Raw genomic sequence first — 19360 nt, 5'->3', positions numbered from 1 at the left:
TGTTTCTTCTCTGTATAAGTGGCAAACATAATGCTAGGTTTCTTTTTAGTTTTCTGTTGCTAATCTTTTATTGTAGGGAGTTTGGGCTAAGAACTGTGGTGAATGAATAATAAAGAAGTTATTTTTCTTCTCATACTCTTGAACAGTAGGTGATGGGATGGAGGTGGGGGCTGAGGGGAGACTTGAAAGTCACCACATAAAAATGTAGAGCGGAGAGAATGCTTGGAAACATGGCTGTCTTGTCACACAGGTAGAGTCTGGTGATCAGAGCTGTCTGCTGGAAGAAGACATCTTTACAAGTGAGTTTCCTTTAAAAATATGAGTTTACTTTATAAAAGAAGAGACTTATCTATTTTTAGGCAGCTACGGAGAAGTAAACAACCTTTTCTGTTCCTCAGATACTTTTAGTTCAAAATTATTCATATGCTAAAACTGTGTATTTTGAGGTGCCGCGTTCTTCACATTCATACCAGCCGATGTTTTACAGTGTTTTCCTCTCACATTCCTGCCAACACAGCTAACCCAGGTTTTCTAGTAGAGGTAAAAACAATTTCTTCTTTCCAGTTTTCTTCCATCCGTTGGAAGTGAAGCCTTTGTATAATAACCGACTTCAAGACAGAGTTGTTACCTGAATTACCAAGCTCTAAATCCCTTTTCCTGAAGCCAGGGGAACTTTAGTCTACAGAGAATGAGAGCCAGGGAGTCGCTCATTAACGGTTTGAATTCATTAATGGTTTAAATGGTTTGAATTCAGTCTTGTATCTGATTTTAATTTGACTGTATGAGTGCCTATGGTGGCTACCGTCTTGATTATCACCTTGATGGGCTCAGGGGTTCTTAGGGAGTCAGTAAAGGAAAGGTTGGGAAGTGTCTGTGGGAGACTTTCTGGGCACAGATCGACAAGACCGTGGAAGAACAGCTAAGCTGGCAAACCTCGCCCTGAAGGTGGTCAGCACCATCCCCTCTGCTGGGCATCTGGGGCAGAGTGGTGTTGTTTGAATTCTCCCCACAGGCTCAGGAGGTGAGGCGTGGTCTCCAGCTGGTGACGCCATTTGAGGAAGTCAGGAAAACTTTGGGAAGTCCCTGAGCAAGTGCCTTTCAAGATGACCACGGACTCTAGGTCCCTGTGTTACTCTCTGTGTGCTGTCTGCCTCGAGGCAGAGAAGCGCGCCCGCTACGCACGCCCACAGTCCAGACGTTCTACACAAGGAACCAACTAACCGTGGGTTGGATTCTCTGAAACCAGGAGCCAAAGTAAGTCCTTTCTCCTTTAAACCACAGAAGCTGTCGGGCATTTTGGTCAAAGCCGCCCCAAAGCTAACCATGAAATAAATGTCTTTGTCCCGATGCTGAGATTAAGAGGATTTAATTTTCTAGGCTTCTCAAATCGTTTATTAATTAAAAGGGCCAGAAGCACTGGATTAGTAAGGTGCCTTGAAAAAGTTGTAGTTGAAAAGGCATTTCAGGATTCATACCCCACCCTCATCTCACAGACACTGGCATCCTTGCCTGAGGACCAGATATAATCAGAACATCATAAGAACAGGAATAAGCAGCATGATTGAAGCTGTCCTTTTGCTGATCAGACTCACCAGAGTGAGGAGCAGATTGTAGTGAAATAATAGGAGAGGTGTGGTCTGTTTTTCAGGAATTTGTAATAGGAGAGAAGAAATGATCAATGCAAAGGAGAAAACACACAATACAAGGGGACGCGCTCATGATGGAGTTTGAAGAGTCTGGGCTCCTGGGCGTGCCTGGGGAAGAGGGAAGGTGTGGCTGGCAAAGAGGGGGAAAGATACTTGGTGAGCCCAAGTGAGGTGGCTTAGAGGGAGGGAAGCAGAGTCAAGGAAGATACGTCTGTGGAGTAAAGTGATGTTTGACTAGAAATTCAGAAGCAGCTAAATGACAATGGTTACTTGTAGTCAATCGGGTCCGTGTCTACATGTATATAAAGATGGTGTTTTTTGATAGGCACTAGAGATGTCTTAGGAGAACTACCAGCAGGGCCCAACTGAAAACACTGACAGACAGCATCTGATGTATAAATCCTCTTTCAGAAAAGAATGTAAACCTGCATGTACTCTTGGTTCATTTTCCGTTCATACTAGCACCTTCTGAGGTGTTTGCAAGCCACGGAAGCCCGCATGGTATTATGAATGGAAGCCGTGAAGGGCAGTATGTGGAATCTCAGATTACTCTGGGTCTGTGCAAGATGTTTTAAATTCTTTTCTTAAGGTCTGGTCTCTATAATCCATCCTGTATTATCTCAAAGGAGAATTGCTTTCGTTCCACATCAGGAGGCGCAGAGAGAAGCCATGTACAGACTTATAAACATTAGAAGATGATTCCTCAGGGAGGAGGTGGCTCTTCCCTTTATTTACCAAGCCCATTCCCTCATGACATCAATTCTCTCTCTCCTTCTTGGTTATCTTTCACTAGCTGTGTTTTCCAAGAGACTCAAGTCACTTGATATTGAAGGATTGTTGGGTTCCCGTGAGAGAATCCCCAAAGGTATTGGTGACATAAGAGTTTTTCTAATTGCTGCTTACTGTTCCCACAAATGGATATCAAAACAACTCACAAGGCTTGTTTTCCTTCATATTTTATATTGTTAGTAAAGAGGGGCACAAATAACATGAGACCAAACCTTTGCTACATTTATACATTTAGGCTGGAGAACATGTCATTCCCAGGGGGTAAGAGCTTAATACAATTTCAAGTTATAGGAACTCCCCCCACCTCAAGAGGAAAATACCAAGGAGAACCACCATGGATCTAACATATGATGTGAGTGTCGGGTCCCTCACAAAACGGTGAAGTCTTTGTTTATATCTTATGCATACCGTTTACTATATTTTAGATTAAAAAATTTGTTATTCTTATTTATGTGTGTGTGTTTGATTGTACAACTGTGTGTGTGTGTGTGTGTGTGTGTGTGTGTGTGTGTGTATACCTATGAGGGCTGGAAGAAGGGATCAGAATCCCTGCAGCTGGAGTAACATTTGTTTATGTGCCATCTAACAGGGGTGCTGGGAACTGAACTCAGGTTATCTTCAAGGAAGGCAAGCACTTTTAATGGCTGTGCCATCTCTCCGGCCCTTTTCAGCGTAATTTAAACCATCTCCACTTTACCTATAATTCTTAGTACAAAGTGTATGTTATGTAAATGTTGTCATACCAAATTGTTTGGAGAATAACAATAAGGAAGGAATCTGCACATGTTTGGTACAATTGCAGCTTTTTTTCCCCCCCAAATATTTTTGATTCACAGTCGGTTGAGTCACTGGATGTTTACAGAGGTCTGACTGGTATTCATATCTCTCTTTCCGACGGTTACAGCTGTGACCCAGCTGAAAATTTGAGAATGCAACCTTCGGCCCAGCCTTCTACCTTAAAAAACGTTACGGCCATTGACTGAGTGTAATGAAGCCCATCTGTAGTGGGCTTCCTCCCCGCTAGCTCTAGCAGGGGAAATGGAGCTATAAACCAAGCTTCTCTTGAGGCACGGAGGAAAGAAACTGTCTGGAGCCTCGCTTGACACCTGGACCTCACTGTGGTGCAAAGTGAAACTCAACAACTCAGGTGGCCAAGAGAAGCAGATGCTTAACACGGCAAAGTGTAAAGCATCGGGGGAAATGACTGGATAGGCCTTTGGCTGAGATGCTCACATTTGAACGTCATACACAGGAAGTCATCAGGCAGTGGAATAATATGAGCAGATCTTACCTCATGGAGTGATTTATTTTGGATTGGTGGTGGCAGCAACAGCCTCTAGCACAAAGGAACATAAAAACTTTTTTTTTTTTTTTTAAATATGAGAGATTTCTTTTTTCAACTGGTAAGGGCTACCTGTAATTAAAAAGTGGGGGCGTGGTGTCCTTAATTATAGCATGTATTCATCATCAGAGGGATGATGCTGACTAGTGGCAATCATAATAATAATTAATAATAATACTAATAATTTCCAAAGCACTTGTAGTGCTTTGATTCCTTCAGTCCCTCTGATAGCCTGTGGGATGCACAGTCTGTGGTCAAAGTGTGGGGAAACTGAGGCATAACGGGCCAGTCAACACGTATGCTCAAAGCCATAAAGACAGTGGTTGACAAGGGGGAAAGTGACTGTAGTTAAGTCTTCTCAGATGGAAGCTCTTTCTACTCAGTGTTTTAGTGTAACCAATGGGGAATGGGGTGATTTTAGATGTTCAGTGCAAGAAGATGCAGCAGGTTTAACATGTAGGCTTTGCGTTAGTCTAACATAAAAGGGGGATGGGTCTAATTGCACAGTGACGAACTGAGCGTGACTCAGGTTAAACTCAAGTTCTGGAGTCTTCCCACCCCGGTTCCTGTTCTTGTAGCACCACTTACTGTGTGACGATTTCCTCACTAATCTAAGCCTCAGTTTCCCAGTGTGTGACAGGGATGATGCGAAAGGGCAGTGAAGGAAAAATATAAAAGCAGCTTATTAATCCCATTATTTTGTGGGTATATTGAACCCAGAAAGGGTAAAATAAGCATTTATGAAAAAAAATGAATGAGAATAAATTTGCAGTGAAATAGATAACTAACAACACGGTAGAAGTCAAATGTGGGGGGGATTTTGCTGGTGGACTGTGCCATGCTGACTCTTCAGAAGGGAAAGGAGTTGGGGGCATTAGCCTGTACCCAGGCGTTCCTTGTATCCATCTCGCCTCTAATTTCTTAAACAAAAAGCTGTCTTTTCAGTTCTATAAACCTGGAGTGTAGGCATGAACTCCTCCTTTAACAGGAAGAACAGGCACAGTCAGCTTGCCGAACCCCAGGACCAGAAAGCCACCTTGGTTTCTCGCTCTGCTTATTTTAGTCAGAGCATCAGAGCAGGAAGATAGAAACCAGCTCTGACCCAGGGTGGCGGGGGTAAGGGATTTGGGGAATCTGGGACAAGGTGGGGGAATGATCAATTGCAAAAACCAGACACCATGACCAGAAAAAGGAGACAGGAGGAGAAATCTTTAAAGTGAGTCATCCTGTTTCCACAGCAGACAGTTACCTCAGTGAGATGGAGAGGAACAAGATTTGCTGATAGGATCATTCCTATCCATCAAAATGGCAGGAGGAAATGAATATGCTTTTTGTAGGGCTTCTTGGAGGGACATTTCACTATCCTCTGTTCCTCCCTGGATTAAAGTCTCTGTTCTGGTAATATATATATTATGTATATTATATATATTACATGGATAAAATCCTGATTTTGTTTGTCTGACTTCATGCTCCCTGCTCCCTGATGAGCTGTTTTCACAATTTCTCTGTTCAGCCTCCACACTTCACATAAATGTGTGTTCTGCCTACATTTTGCCCTGAAGTCACTCACTAACACAGTGACTGAGAGTCACAGAAAAAGGTTAGTGGAGTAACGTGGCTTCTGCCTCAGTAACACAGACAATCGTAGTCCCTGGGCTAGAAGCCACATGAGCCCCAGGTCCCTTGTTATTCTGGGTGAGCAGGAAGCTTCAAGCTCTCCTGTGGCCGCTTTAGACAGCTGAGACTAAGGAGCGGTCTGGGAACCAGTTTGGCTCACACTGCTTTGTTTCAGGTAGTGCCTCATTCAGCTGCTCTGGGGTCACTAGAGTCTATAGGTGCCAACAGAAAGGGATTCCGATCAACCTCAGCAAAAGTTCAGTTCGATGAACTATTTAGCAGTGGCTAAATATTTAGCAGTGACTGAGACAATTGAAGAAATAGCCAAAATCATCCTATACTGGAAAGAAAAAAAATGCAGTCGATTCCAGAAGTCTACATCAAGGACATCTGACATTTTAGCAATTTACTGTGCTCTACTTGCTCTAAGCTCTGGACATTAAACTAATTCATCGCCTTGGAGTGATGGTATGAGATAGCTACCATTATTGTCTTGTAGGTAAAAGAGTTAAACAAATCAGATTCCCCCGGCACATAGTGATTTGACTTCTGAAGACTGCTTGACTGTTACTGTGGAAGTCAGACATGATATCGTCAACCCTGGTGCCAGGAAACGTCACCTATGGTGAGGCTGACCCCCCCCCCCCCCCGATTACACATTGTTTCTAGACCAAGAGCACACAAATCTGTGTTAAGAAGTTACATTTTTGGGCTTAAAAAAAAAAAACAAATTCTTGCAATTGGCATGTCCTTATAATGGGGGAACCTGAAAATTATGCTTATGGACTTTGTTGCAAGGACTGCTACTAGCTCTTTGGCAAGAGTAGGAGGCAACAACATTGGTAAGCCACAGAATTCTTGGATAATGTCAGTTTTAACTCTTTAAACTTGAATCCTACTGTGTTGACCATGGCCACGACTCCTATGAGGAAGACTATATGATAAGACTTCTTAATAAACTAATGCCAAAGGTCGAGCTCACTGCTGTCTGGTGAGTTTGATAATCTATTTGAACCCAAGAGACCACTGTTGAGTATTGGATATTACTTAACTGAGAAGGGGCAAAGAAAACCCTCAGTAACTCATGGTCACATGGACAACAAATGCTAGAGCTATATTCAACCTTTAGCAAGTTGCCCAGCCTCCACAGGGCACAGCTTTCTGGAGGAACTTGCCCTAGCTAATTCCAGCTCATGGGTCTCTCAGAAAAATGTGCAAATTCCTGGGGCCTTAAGAGCAACGAATGTCACTTAGGTTGCTTAGGTCATAACAGGGCTTCAAGACGGATGACTAATGGACAACAACCCCCTGAAGCATTTCCTGTTTTGACTGCTGTTGTTATTGTTGAACATATATCACTAAAGGGAACCACCAGGTGTTCAGATCTCACAAATTCCCCTGCCATATGTTAAGGCATTCATTCATTCATTGGCTCTCTACATCACCCGCTTAACACCATTTCGAGAGAGTCGACGGTGAAATGGCTTGGCAAATGTTACATGAGGTCAGGCAGTAAAAGTGGCTCTGGGTGCAACTACAAAATAACTGAGTCTTCAGTGGCTGAAGATGCAGGTGCGATTTATGGTGAATAGTTAGAGACACAACTAGGGGAAGAATGGGGCTCTCAGATGGGAAAGACTTTGGAGAAGCAAGAGCTTTCTGTGTCAGGAAACACTGTGTCTGGTCTCCACTAGAAGCAATGAGGCAGGCATGGAGTGGGTGAAATTTGGCCTAGGAGATGAAGCACCATAACAGTACAGGGTGGATATGGGGAGCATTTAGGACCAGGTCTTGAGCCCTAGGTGGGATTGGATGGAGGAGAGAGGAAGCTGAGTTTGCTGGATCTACTGAGGACTTCAGGAGAAAACCACAGAGCTCCGAAACAACATCTCTGCAATCACCGTGGATAGACAGTGACAGCTTTTTGGGTTTCTGGGATGGTCTTGTGGGACAAGTTCTGTTACTCCGAGGGGTGGGGCCTGAGCAGGGGGTCTGACACTGTATATTTGAATCTGCCTCTTCCTCGTGCACTAACTCTTTCTTTGTTTTGTTGGATATTCTCTCTGGATCTTTCTTCCTGATCACCTCAAATTTGAGACTCTTTCCTCCTTTACTCTCAACTCCAAATACCCCAACTGTCACTGGTTGCCTGGCTAGCTAATGAGAAATAAATTCACAACACTAACACTAACCGCAGTCAGTGATGGAGATGTCTATCTTCTTCAGAGAATAGATTTTTATTTAACCAAGCGGTATGAACAAAATGTGGGAATGTCAGACATTGAGCCATTTCTGCTGGTTGATGGAAAGGGATATTTTTAAGTTTTTTCTTTCTTTCTTTTTTTTTTTTTTCCTCAAGAAGAACATTCACAAATGAAATCTGGCCACAGGTATGTTTTTTGCTAGGTCAGTGGCCTCCTTCTGGAAATGAAGTTTTCTATGGGCTCTTAGTGCACTAGGGAGGAAATGACCAGTGCTTTAGAATTCACGGTCTTCTGCCCCTCCTGTCTGCTGAAGATTCATATTTGGTTCATTAGAGTGTGGACTTTCCTGTACATGCCAAACAAACAAACAAACAAACAAACAAACAAACAAACCAAAAACCAAGGCTGAGGGGTGAGCATGAGTGAAGGGGAGAGGAGCTTTTAATAACCGCCGAAGCCAGACGAATTTGGGCTACGCAATGGAGAGCTGAGACAGAACAGTGGCTGAGGAGCTGGGGAGCCACACAGGCCATCCGTCACGGAAAGTTTTTGGTCTGTCTGTTCAGGGCAGGAGGGAGAGCGAGTACTCAGGAAGCAGCTGTCATCTGCGCGAAGGATATTGAGAATGGCAGAAATTGGAAGTAATGGAGTTTTAAAAGATAACTTGGTGTGCATTAAACATGGACTCTACCCCCTGGGCTTTTTCTTTAGAGACTGGGTATAGATTTGAATTACTTTCAATTGTAGATATATATATTTTTTGATGGACAGCTGTTTCTTTGAATATAAGTTTGCCTGGCACTCACAGGTTAGAAGCAGAATCCAGAATAGGTAATGGGGGATATAGAATGAGTATCCTGGAGTTCCGCTGTTTTACGCTTGTCTCCTGAGACGCAGACTCTGACCCGCGCAGACACTGACCTGGCTTTTGAGAACTTCCCTCTGGATACAAACCCTCTGGTGTCTTCCAGCTCTGGCAGTCATACAAATCTAGCTTTGCTTCACTTTTAGTAACAAGACACTGACCAGGGGGGAAAGTCGGCTCCTTCAGGTTTCACACTGAGTTGCTACATTTTGGAAAAGGTGCCGGTGGCCTGGAGCCACTCCCTGCTCCGGGTCGTGGGGTGTGGTTTTTGTGAATGGAGCTCAGTGTAGTTCTGGCAAGTCTCGGTACCGCGACCCCGTCTCTGCCGTGCCTCAGAGTGTCGCCTGGTTATACACCATGTCAGCCTCTGGAAGAGCCTGCCCTAATTACCCAATATTTTCCTCTTGTCTCCAGACGCGACTTCTCATAAATCCCGCTGCAGTAACCAGCTGGAACCGGGTTTGAGGGTTGAAACCAGCTTGTTCACTGGGGGGGGGGTCTGGAAATGGTGCAAACAAGGAATCGCTTGAAATAACTGGGGAGTAGCCTTGGTCTCGGCATGCCGAAGTTGATGTGCACCGAACAGACGCTTGCTCCACAGAAGAGAGCCCCAGGTGTGGGGCCCCGTTGGGACACACAAATCTGGCTGCTGGGCCCGTGTGGCAGCCCTTCCAGGAGCTGGATGAGATTCACGTGTTTCCCTTCTCCCCGCCGGAGGAAGTTGGAAACGGCCCCTCACTGAGCATTTTCCACGGCTTGGCTGAGCAGCCCAATACAGAAATCTTCTAAAACAGAAATCTTAGTTAAAAAACAAAAAGACTCGTGAGTGACTTTCTTTAGGTTGTAAAAGCAACACACGATATTTTGAGACATTTATAAAATTGAGAAGTGCATGAATTTAACTACGTCTAGTTTTTACTACAATCTACTGCTTTCCTCCTATGCCTGTTAACTAATGTGTGCCTTTCAGGATGTTTTATAAGACGCCCCAATCTCCTGTTTTATCAGAAAGATACAAAGCACAGGTGCTACTGTTATAGGTTCGGAGGAAACAAGCACAGTTTTGAGGCTGGTTGAGTCCTGGTAAGACACCTGAGCCAAACCTCATCCCTTGCTTTGAGCTAATGATTTTTCCAGGAAAACAGTTCCTGTCTTGCAGGCCACATTTATTCAAAGATACTCTTTTTTAAATGCAGTTTTCACAGCCCGGACCTATGCTGATTCATATACCTTTACAGAAGATAGTGATGGACTCAAGGGTTGTGTCTGGGGCCTGCTGCAAAGGCCTAGGCAAAGGGCTCCACTCTCAAGCCATGTCCTCATCTAGAGGGTTTAGGGTCTCTGAAGACTCCTAAGACACGGACAGGCCTGTGTGTAGAGTGATGGGAAAAAGCAATCGTGGCAGAAGTCCTTGACATATCAACATCTCCTTTTTCCTATAGGAATTTCCAGGAGTTCTGGAGGGAATGTTTCAGCTTTTCTGTCGGATGCCGTAGGAGGTTAGGCTACGACTGGCTGTGAAGGTGGGACTTGTCAAAGGCCCCTTTTCTAGAAACCTTTTGAGGCTGGGTCAGTGCTGTGTTTCTGACAAGCATAATACCTGTGTGGCATCCATCAGAGAGGAGAGTCTTTTCTCTGCTCTCTAGCTCTCCCTCATTAACAGCCGCGTTATTACCGCAGACTTATTAGTGACTGGCAACATACATTCAACCAATAGCCATTAGGGCTTGCATACTGAGTGACAGGTACCCTTGTAGGAACTGGGCATACGCAGATGGGCAACATATTTCTTCCCTTAAAAAGCTTACAGTCAGTGGCAGAAGGAACACAGCCTGCAAGTCGGGGGAAAAACAGTTGAGTAGATTTTATAGCATGTTTGTTTTCTGAGACAGGGTTTCTCTGTGTAGCCTTGGCTGTCCTGAAATGAGCTCTGTAGACCCACTATAATCAAACTCAGGGATCCGCCTGCCTCTACCTCCTGAGTGCTGGGATTAAAGGAGTGTGCCACCATGCCTGGCTGATTTTATAGTATTTTTAATGTTGATAAATGTCATGGCATGGGCAAGATTGTTCTCATTGTTCCTGTCATTCCTTGGATTTCTGCTCCTAGATCTCATGCGGTGTTTACTAGGAGAAGTAACATCAAACTGAAGTCAAAACCAGTTTGGTAAGGGTAGAGGAAAGATGCTGCTACTGGCATGAGACCCCACTTACCAATTATCTGAGTTTCTTTGGACGTAAGGTCAGAGGGACTTCAGATCCTCATGCTGAATGGCTCCCAATTGCCAGAAGTGCAGCCACTCACAAACCAATGAGGGGAGGGTGGATGAATTAATTCTCTTGGATTGACTCCCTGGTTTTCTTTTTTCCGGCTGCTTCAGATTTCAGTCAGACCGCCCACACATTCCTGCGGGATGCCCACACATTAAGAATTTGATCAGGTGTCTTGCAGACAATTCTCTGTGTCCTAAAGACAATTGACTCCAGGGATTGATCACCCTTTGTTCACCCCGCCCCCAATACCTCGGTTGGGGGCTGGTGTGTCTCTTCCTTGCTTAATGATTGTCTCCCTTCAGTTTCTCAGGGAAGATCTGTTTTAGTAGGAATAGGAAGAAGGGAGCTATTGGGTAAAAGAGACAAATATCAACTCTCTGACCAGTTAGGGATCCTGATTCCTTTTGCATTGTTTTACTTTGAAATGCTGAGAATACAGATGTGTGAATTCTGGGGGACTTCAGTTCAGGTTGTCATACTTGCATGACAAACATTTTGCCCACTTAGCCATTTTTTTTGCCCACTTAGCCATTTTTCCAGCCCTTTAAAAACAAAAGGAGGTGAGAAGAGAAAGCATGTGATTGAGGAGAATTCCCAAGACAATTTAAGGAAATATGAAGACTAACGGAATACCTGATTTTATTTTAGAATTTCCCTCAACTTCTGGGGCTCTGTTATTGTGTATACTGTGATTATATCTTAACAACATAGTCTTTGTCCTGAAGTATTTACAATATGAAATTATATTGACAACATGTAATATCTACGATTTGCTTCAAAATAATCATAAATAAATATAAATAAGTAAATTAAAAATTATCAAAATTAAAACTCATTATAAACCTAACATGATGAAATTTAATAATTGTTACCTCAGGGTTTAATATATTACTTGTATGGTTTGACTACATTGCTCTATTTTTCTTAAAAATGTAAAGGATTAAATTGCCTATACTCTGACGTCTGATGTATTTTGTTTTCTGTAAATTCCTTTAAAATGTAGGCATGCTTTCATTGGTTTGGTTTCTGTAGGTATCTCTTTATTCTAATTATTTATTAGAAGCCATTTAGTTAGCATCCTAAGTGTGAATTCAATTTTAACAAAATTTACAAATCACCAAAGTGTAGACGTGAAACCATACTAAGTTAGGGGAGAATTAATTTAATAGACTCGGCTTATAAAGCCTAAAGACACCGACACTTTCAATGAAATGCTTAATTAGGAGCCACAAACAGAGCCCAACAATAAGCAATCAGAACGTCTTTTAAAGTCCCAAGCCTTTGCAAGAGTAACAACATCCACACAGCATTGTCTAGGTCCACATGACAAGCGTCTTGGAAACATCTGGAGTCAAAGTGCATCTGCCACAGGTGAGCAAACAAAGCTTCCATAAAACCCTGGAGCAGACAAAACAAGCCGACTGACCAGAGGGCCGCTTCTCTGAATAGCTCATTAGAAAGAAAGATAGAGGGCCCTTCCCAAGTAAAGGAAGCCGCATAGAAGCACAATCAGGCATCCGCCGAAACCGTCCCCTTGCTTTTGGTGAGAAATAGTCTTTCCCGATTCAGACAGACAGCAAATATTTAACAAGGAAAGGAGAGGTGCAGGTGCAGTATTTGAGCAAGCGGTGGGCAATGACTCCTTGCACTATTCTGAGTCATCAGTGGGCCATTGGGATGAGTGACCTCAGAGACAGACAGTGCCTTGATCTTTAGCAAGAACGAGGAGACACCCTAAGAAGGGGATCTATTCCCGGCTACTGGGCCCCAGGGTTTTGACCACACACACACACACACACACACACATACACACACACACACGGAGCAAAGTGGGTAGTAAGAAACTGCAGCCATTAGCTAAAGTGAAACACAAGGACACTGGAAAGGGCCCTGAAGCCAGACTTCAGTCAGATCCCTAGTGTTAACTTCCAAGTAGCTTTAAGCCAAGGCTGTTGAAGATGTGTCCCCAAGCTACCAGCACAAGGACTACCCAAAGGCGTACATGGATCCTGAGCTCTTAAGACAAAATGTGGTGTGTCACTTTTGTTGTTGTGTGAGAGTTCTGGGGACTGACCCAGGGCCTGGCACATGCTGGACAAGCAATACCATTCTGCATGCCCAGTAGGAATCTACATTATCAAGAGGCCCGTATATGGTATTTGTGCCCACTCAAATGTGAGAACTGTTGGATTAGGCTAAGACTGAACGGACACTATTATAATGACTCATCTCAGAATATCAAAGGACAGAATCAAATGCTTATTAATTTTGCTTATGTAACCTACATGAAATCATTTCCCAGTCACATTTACATCTACAAAAGCTAGTGGGAGAGGGACACAAGATTTGAGAGATAGTCAGGGTCAGGGATTCTACCCTTGGCCTCTGCTGTACTTAGCTTTCTACTCTTTCATTTAATTTTTTTTAAAGACTCATTTATTTTATTATGTATACAATGTCCTGCCTGCATGTATACCTAAATGCCAGAAGAGGGCAGCAGATTTCATTATAGGTGGTTGTGAGCCACCATGTGGTTGCTGGGAATTGAACTCAGGACCTCTGGAAGAGTAAGCAGTGCTCTTACCCAGTGAACCATCTCTCCAGCTCTCCAGCCCAGCTTTCTACTCTTTGAGTCATTCAAATTAAGTCTTGAGACATATAAGATCTATCTATCTATCTATCTATCTATCTATCTATCTATCTTCTATCATCTATCTATCTATCATCTATCTATCTATGCTTCTGTCATCTATCTACACACATGTATCTACGTACCTAAACATACATATATATCTTGGTGTATATATAAAATACATAATATATAAATTTAAATGTGATTCAGCTTCACGAGATCAAAGACAAAGTGAGGATTTAAACACATTTTTGGGGTGGAACATTAACATTTAGACATACAATATATTAAAGACAGCCTTTTGAACAAAACTGAGGATAAATTATTACTACCCATTTTCCTGACATCACTCATTTGCATAACCACTACTCTGTGTCTAAGCCATTTGGATGCGTGACCTCAGAGAGTCAGTGCCTTTGATCTTTGCGTGCACTTATGGCTGACAGGCACTGGCCAGTACTGTTTGTATGGACCAAACATAATAGTGTTTACGTGTGTGGTTTATTTTTGTTGGATTAGTTGTTCTGCTTGTCATAGTTTGTATTTTGCTGATACCACCTGTACTCATGGTTATGTTAGATAAAATGTAATCTGTCACGTGTTGGTTCTGATAATTCTAATTGGTATTTAGCATTCAGGTTAAAAATATTAGTATTATTGTGTGTAGGTGTTTGTGAACAATGAGTGTGTGCTTGTGTGCCATGACATGTCTGTGGGGGTCTGAGGACAAGTTTGTCATGTGGGCTCTGGGTCTGAACTCGGGTGTGAGGCTTGTGCTGCAAGTGCTTCTACTCACTGAGTTATCTCACCACCAGGGTTTTCACTTAACTTTTTCTTTCCTTTTTCCCACCCTTTAAAATCCTAGTTCTTTTTTCTTTTGAGATAGTGTCTCGAGACATAGCCCCGGCTAGTCTGTAGACCAGGCTGACTTAGAATTTACAGAGATTCATTTAAGGCCCCTGAGTCCTTGTTTTGTTTTTCGAGACAGGGTTCCTCAAGGTAGCCCAGGCTGCCCTGGAACTTACTCTGTAGACCAGGGTGGCCTCGAACTCAGAGACCTGCCTGCTTCTGCCTCCCTAGTACTGGGATTAAAGGCGTGTGCCACTACCACCTGTCTTAGAATCCTCGTTCTTACCAACAGTGGCAAAGCTTTTGCTCATTCTTTTATCCCATACTATGTGAAAAGAAACATCATAGAATAACAAGTCCACGACTACCAACACTGTGGTGATTGAAGCTGTTTTGTGTAATTTTTGTTTGGTAATCATGTCTGGCCTTAGGTCTGTGGAGCTAAACTACAGGAGCGTTTTGGTACAAGTTTAGTCATTATGATTCCAAATGCAGATCTCAGTGACAACAAAACTGAAGTAAACAAGGGTTTGCCATGTAGCATTTTCTGAGTTCTATGATGTATACCCCCTGCCATGGCCCTCTTCAAGCCACCTCACCTCTTCAAGCTGGACCTCACAGGTGGCTGCTGAGACAGAAGAGTCACACATCAGTTTATGCGAGCCAGGGCCAGGAGAGGGACTGTTTGGTGTGCTACCATCTGAAAACACAGTTAGGTTCACTTGTCCCATTTCACTTTAAAGTTTTAGGGATGACTTTGTAAATTCATGTCTTTCATAATTGTGCAAAACGTTTATTTGATTTCAAATCAAATGCGCAAATATTCAGAGAAGCCTAATTTCTATCCTTATCATTGTCACCCTATACTGTCCCTTCCCCAGAGGTCTTTCATTCATGGTTGAATGTTTAAATTTTTTTATTTTTTATTTTTAAACATTATCACTTTTTTGTTTTCTTTTAAATAAAAAGAACTTTTATTATTATTATTATTATTATTATTATTATTATTATTATTGTGTATGTGTGTGTGTGTGTGGCACCTCTGATGTTCAGAGGGAAATTTTGTGGAGTTGATTCTTTGCTTCCACTTTTATGTGGGTTTTGAGGACTCAACTCAGACTGCCAGTCTTTCTAAACAAGCATCTTTACCCAGTGAGCCATCTTGCTTACCCTTTGTTTTCTGAAACATGTGGATCTCATGTGGCCCAGGCTGGCTTTGAACTTGCTGTGTGGCTGATAATGGTTTGAAACTTCAGATGCCCCTGTTATACCTCCTCAAGTGCTAGGATCAACAAGTATGTGTCATTCTGCCTTCCCTCTGCTGCTTCCTTATAAAGTGGGAATATGAGCTCTTGGCAGATAGCTCAGTGGTAGAGCACGCCTAGCATGCATGAGGCCCTGGGTTCAATCCCTAATGACCCCTGCCCTCATCATCTAAATTATCCAAGCACATTTTCTACACATTGCTTTTTCTTTTAATAATATATCCTGGAGAACATTTCACAGTAGTGTTTAGGATTCATCCATCCATATCCATCCATATATATTTTTTAACTGAATGGGATGCCATTCTTTAGACAGATCATAGATTACTTAATTGATTTACTTTAACAGACATTTATTTGTACTAACAATCTTAACTAATTTTTTTTGGGGTGTTGACAGAAAGGACATTCAGTAATTAAAAATCCAGATAAAGTAAGCAACATACAGTGATAATATCTTTCTTACATCTTTCTCCCAGATGGCTGATTTCCATGTGCAAGAACAATCTGAATTTTGGATGTGTTTAGGTTATAGATACTAGATACTCTTATCACTGTTTGTAAGGTTGGAACTGTTCTTATCAGTCTCTCTCTGTGTGGCTACTAAGTAAATATAAGTAAATAAGTAGATTGTGCAAATGTTGCAATCAGTCACATGAGATTTTTAACTTCTAGACTGTAGCTGGTCTTTCTATTGTATGCATATGTGTTTCTCTTTTAGCCTTTAGGTCAGCATATTAGTTTCCAAGGCCCTCTTTGTTAAGTTCCATTTGTCTGGATTGAAATCGGTTAGTAGCAATTTGAGAAGCAGAATCTTTCCCACATCATCACCCTCACCATCAAATGATGAACTTATTTTAATGTCTTTTCACGTGAACAAAGATGGTGGCACGCTGAGAGTCATGTTAACAAGTAACACCGAGCATCACACATGGTTTCTTGCTTAATTTGCTTTTCCAACTCATGTATTTATTTAACATGTATACATCCAACACACAATGATTGGACACTACATAATAGTGCAAAGGGATCTAGGAATTAGCTTCCCTGCAAGAACTACTATGTTGGGGCCAAGGAATGGCCAGCCTCGAATGAACATAGCATGTCCCTAAGAAACTAGACTCTGGCACCAGAGACATTTTCCCCAGGCCTGGTAACATGGGCCCCTGAATAACTCTACATATGCCATTTCCTGAATTTTGTTTAAGTTTTTTCCTAAGTTATAAAGCTGTTATGGGTTATAGGGAGACAGGCTGAGAATTTCTCTCTGCCCAATTTTGGACAAACCTGAGATAAATTGACTTTTCTACAAACTTCTGTAAGTTCATACATATCATATATCATCATTTTTCTCTTAATGCTGGCAAGTGTTTAGACCTAGTGTTCAGGACAGGGGCTCTGGTGATAGATGATATACAGGAGATTTGTTTGTGCTCAGGAAACAATTGAGCAAAAGGCTCTGCAGATATTACAGTGTAAGCGAAGATACTGACATTAGAAAAAAGATAACGACGCGTGAATGCAGTATCTTTAAATAGGTGTAATTGCCAAGAGGTGAGCACACACACTGAGAAACAATGTCCTAGATGATGTTGATGGGCCAGAGGAGGGTGGATATTTTAGTTCCGTTACCTTCTATATGACGTAGGACCTAGGTGAAGTCCAGGGACCAGCAGATTCCAGGCAAAAGGCTCAGTATGTGCTAAGATCCTGAGGTGGGGAAATGATTGGCACGCTGGCCACCAAAGTCAGTGTTTCTGCAGAGCAGTATATGCAGGAAGCAGAACTGGTGGGAGGGATCAGCAGGACTAGGGTCAGATCTAAGGCTTAGAATAGAACATCTTCAGAGCGCAGGGCCTCCGAGAGATTTTCATCATCTGATTTACATTTAAAGATCAGCTGCCGTGTGGGGGAAGTCAGAGTAAGAATGGAAGAGAGACGCAAGGAGGGCTTTTCTCCATCTCCAGCTGATGAGGCATTGAATGATGTTGTGAACGAGGGTCGGAGGAAAGGTTTAAGATGGCTGGACTTAGGAGTCTTAGGAGTCGATTTGGGTCTTAGGAGTCGATTGGGAATGAAGACAAAGCGGTGCTTAGAGAAACGAGGAGCTGGGGAGATGGCTCGGCTGGTGAGAATGCATGCCGTGTAAGCATGAGGACCCCAGCTCAAATCCTTAGCACTCATGTGAAGAGCCAGATACTGCACACTCATGTAAGTCTCGTGTTGGGGAAGGGGAGACAAGTGGTTCTCAGGAATATGACGGCCAGCCAGCCTGGCCAAAATTGTGAGCTTCAAGTACCTTGACTTAAATAAGCCAACAAGCGTTCAAACAGTGGTTCTCAAACCTGTGGGTCTTGACAGCCCCTTTGGGGGTTGCCTATCAGATATCCTGCATATCAGATATTTACAGGACAATTCACAATTGCGTGCAAAATTAGTTATGAAGCAGGAATAAAATAATTTTATGGCTGGGGAATCACCACAACCTGAGGAGCTGTATTAAAGGGACTCAGCATTAGGAAGGTTGAGAAACACTGCATTAGAGATAGGCATCTGAAGATACCTCCCCAATTGGTGTTCCCTCTATACACATACATATACATACATACACGCATACAAACACCACCACCACCACCAAAAAGCCCCACCCATTACTGCCAAAAGATGTCCAGAGAGGTGAGTTCCAGTGTGAACAAGGTAACACCCACAAAGGTGGGGAAGCCTCGAAGAACTGATTTGGCTGGCACATCAATAATTCACGTCTATATTGCATGAGTCAAGCTAAGAGAACGTGGCCATTCTTGGGAAAGGATTTGTCTTATACCTGCATTCAGTGTCCTACACAACCGGATGCTCACAAACACCATTCATCAACTGTTGGCCACCAGTTAGTTTTTGGGTCATTTGAAAAGAGAGAACCTCCATTGAGAAAATGCTTCCATCAAACAGGACTGTAGGCAAGTCAGTGGGGGCATTTCCTGGATTACTGGTTGACTCAGGAGGGCCCAGATCCCTGTAGGCAATGCCATCTCTGGGCAGGTGGCCTTGGGTTTTATATAAAAGGCAAGCTGAGTGAGACTGCGCGAACCACTCAGCAGCATTCTTCTAAGATCAGAACTTCTGTTCCTGCCTTCAGATTCCTGCCTTGAGTTCCTGTCCCAGCTTCCCTCACCGATAGACTGTGACCTGGAAGTAGGAGATAAAACAGTCTTTCCTTCCTAAGTAGCTTTGGTTTAGTGTTTTATCACAGCAACAGGGAAGCCAACTAAGAACCATTTCATCTTCTTGCTTTTCGCAAGTGATCTTATATTTGGGGACCTCAAGTGTAGATAAAAATAATAATAATAATAATAAAGAATATGTTACTAGTTGAAACAGCTGTGGCTGGGTAACCCGTGGGTTTAATTAGTTGCTGCTAACCACATTAGAGCAGTCACCTTCATCATCTGGAGACAGAGAGAAGCCCTCCTTGCGTCTCTCTTCCATTCTTACTCTGGCTTCCCCCACACCGCAGCTGATCTTTAAATGTAAATTAGAGGTCTTTTTTTTTTTTTTTTTTTTTAAGAAACGCCTCATACCTCTTTCCCCCCACCCCCCCAATTACTGCCAAGGGGGAGGTGATTTTCTTCTTCAAAGGTCATCTGTTTGCTGTAAAAACCTTCAATGCTTACTCCTCTTCGGAGCTGTCTCAGGATGTTTACAGTGTAAAACACGCTTAATTGGCTGAGTACAATTATACTACATGCAAATCAAAGCTGTTGCAGATAACTTAATAGTATATTTAATTGTCTTAAGGTTGTTGATACAAGGAGATGGATATAGGTAGGTGGTCCTCAGAATTTAAGGTACTGATTTATGTGATATTCATCTGCTGGAT

The 19360-nt window shown here is 42.8% G+C and overlaps 1 long non-coding RNA gene across 1 annotated transcript; it reads left to right on the top strand.

Moving 5' to 3' along the window:
* The first annotated feature begins 256 nt into the window (after positions 1-256).
* On the top strand, positions 257-11579 carry LOC132648084 (uncharacterized). The gene is made up of 3 exons (XR_009586460.1): positions 257-299; positions 1013-1254; positions 8878-11579. It is a non-coding gene; the product is annotated as an uncharacterized LOC132648084 (long non-coding RNA).
* The last annotated feature ends 7781 nt before the right edge of the window (positions 11580-19360 follow it).

Source organism: Meriones unguiculatus, chromosome 15 (genome assembly GCF_030254825.1).
Source record: "Meriones unguiculatus strain TT.TT164.6M chromosome 15, Bangor_MerUng_6.1, whole genome shotgun sequence".
Classification (NCBI taxonomy): domain Eukaryota; kingdom Metazoa; phylum Chordata; class Mammalia; order Rodentia; family Muridae; genus Meriones; species Meriones unguiculatus.
This window is presented reverse-complemented; position numbering and strand designations above follow the sequence as displayed.